This window comes from Cucumis melo, chromosome 10 (genome assembly GCF_025177605.1).
Source record: "Cucumis melo cultivar AY chromosome 10, USDA_Cmelo_AY_1.0, whole genome shotgun sequence".
Lineage (NCBI taxonomy): Eukaryota > Viridiplantae > Streptophyta > Magnoliopsida > Cucurbitales > Cucurbitaceae > Cucumis > Cucumis melo.
This window is the reverse complement of record NC_066866.1, coordinates 25,241,858-25,244,357: the sequence shown is the minus strand read 5'-3', so window position 1 is coordinate 25,244,357 and position 2,500 is coordinate 25,241,858.

Genomic DNA, 2,500 nt, shown 5'->3' with positions numbered 1-2,500 from the left:
ATGCCCGTGCGTCTGCGGGGGGCGTGCGCGCAGGGGGCCGACCCTTCAAGCGTCTACGGGCGTGTGTGGGGCGCGCGCCGCATGCCCGTGGCCGAGGCTTGCACACGAACGCCTACGGTGCATCACAAAAATAATTGAGAGGTTATTGTACCTCTTCCGTGCCCACCATGCGCCATGCCCTTCGGGCGTGTGTGGGGCGTGCGCGCAGAGTTCCAAGCGCGGCATGCGTCTGCGGGCGTGTGTCCCCGCGCCGCATGCCCAAGCGTCTGCGTGGGACGTGCGCGCAAGCCGCGCGCAGCATGCGTCTTTGTTGGGCGTGACCACCCACGTCTAGAATTCATGGAAAAAACTCTATGGAGGTTGTTGGAACAAACCCATGCCCCCACCGTAGGTGCCCACAGGCCCACCGAGCATGCAGCATGCGCGCCCCCATGCGCACGAATGCGGCACGGCCATGGGCGGGCGCGCCGCATGGCCATGCGTCTGCGTGGGGCTTGCGCGCAGGGTGCCGCGCGCGCCATGCGTCTGCGTGGGGCGTGCGCGCAGGTTGCCGCGCGCGCCAGGCGTCTGCGTGGGGCGTGCGCGCAGGTTGCCGCGCGCGCCATGCGTCTGCGTGGGGCGTGCGCGCAGGGGGCCGCGCGCGCCGCAAGCCCATGCGTCTGCGTGGGGCGTGCGCGCATGGGGCCGCGCGCGCCGCAAGCCCATGCGTCTGCGTGGGGCGTGCGCGCATGGGGCCGCGCGCGCCTTGCGTCTGCTGGAGTTTGTGGGGCGCGCGCAAGGTGCCCACGATAGAGGTTCTTGGCGCTGTCTTGTGCCCACTCGGTGCGCACGCCGTACGCCCATCGTGCCCACCCAACGCCCACCATGCACGCCCCATGCGCACCTACGGCCGCAATGCCCACTCAACACACAAAAGTGATGCCAAACCTATCTTCTAGTGCTTGGATTGTTATGAAATTTTTTCTGGGAGCTAAACAATGTAAACAAAGGATGTCCTCCAAAAATTAGAATTTTTGGAAACGTTTTACTATTTTTAAATTTTTTTTAATTTTTTAACAATAAAAATTCATAAAATATTATTGGTTGGTTCAAAAATTATGAAACTTGTTTTCCACACTCATTTGAATGTCTAAAAGATAATACAATCAAGTCCCGGTCATAATAATAACACAATCAAAAGTTATGGCATGGTGTGACATTTCGGCTTTTTCATATGCAAGCCTGCCAGACCCAAAAAAGCCAGAATGTACTATATAGGGGGGCGACCTGCCTGCATGGGCGGGGCGCGGGGGTACCCCTATGCCGCGGCGCCGACCCTTCAAGCACATTGCGCCCATCATGGGCACATATGCTTGGGGGGTCGGCGCCGGCGGAGTGCCACCTCCGGCCGCCGGCGGCGAGTGAGAGTGGGTGTCGAGTTGATGCTCGGATGGGCTTTGCGCGGACAATGCTTGCACCTCGGTGTGGGCGTGCACTCCAAGCGGGCTTGTTCGTGAGGAGACGAGATAACTTGCGATTGCTTTGTGCTTGGTGGACGAAGGGTTCGGCCGGAGTGCCACATCCGACCGTCGGGCAAGGAGTGAGAGCGGGATGGGCGTGCTTGGACAATGCTTGCACCTCGGTGTGGGCGTGCACTCCAAGTGTGCTTGTCTTGGCGATTGCTTCGTGCTTGGCGGAGGGGTTTGGCCATAACGATGGGCTTGTCCGTCGGGCAGGGAGTGAGAGCGGGTGTCGAGTTGATGCTCGGATGGGCTTGCGCGGACAATGCTTGCACCTCGGTGTGGGCGTGCACTCCAAGCGGGCTTGTTCGTGAAGATACGAGTTGTCTTGCGATTGCTTTGTGCTCGGTGGATGGGTTTCGTCGGAGTGCCACGTCCGACCGTTGGGCGGGGAGTGAGAGCGGGTGTCGAGTTGATGCTCGGATGGGCTTGCGCGGACAATGCTTGCACCTCGGTGTGGGCGTGCACTCCAAGCGGGTTTGTTCGTGAAGATACGAGATGTCTTGCAATTGCTTCTTGCTTGGTGGAAGGGTTTGGTCAAAATCGATGGAATGCCGGGCCCCTACGTCGGGCAAGGAGTGAGAGCGGGATGTCAAATTGACATTCTTGGATGGGTTTTGCTTGGACAATGCTTGCACCTCGGTGTGGGCGTGCACTCCAAGTGGGCTTGTCTTGCGATTGCTTCTTGCTTGGTGGAGGGGTTTGGCCATAACGATGGGCTTGTCCATCGGGCAGGGAGTGAGAGCGGGTGTCGAGTTGATGCTCGGATGGGCTTGCGCGGACAATGCTTGCACCTCGGTGTGGGCGTGCACTCCAAGCGGGCTTGTTCGTGAAGATACGAGATGTCTTGCGATTGCTTTGTGCTTGGTGGACGGGTTTCGTCGGAGTGCCACGTCCGACCGTTGGGCGGGGAGTGAGAGCGGGTGTCGAGTTGATGCTCGGATGGGCTTGCGCGGACAATGCTTGCACCTCGGTGTGGGCGTGCACTCCAAGCGGGTTTG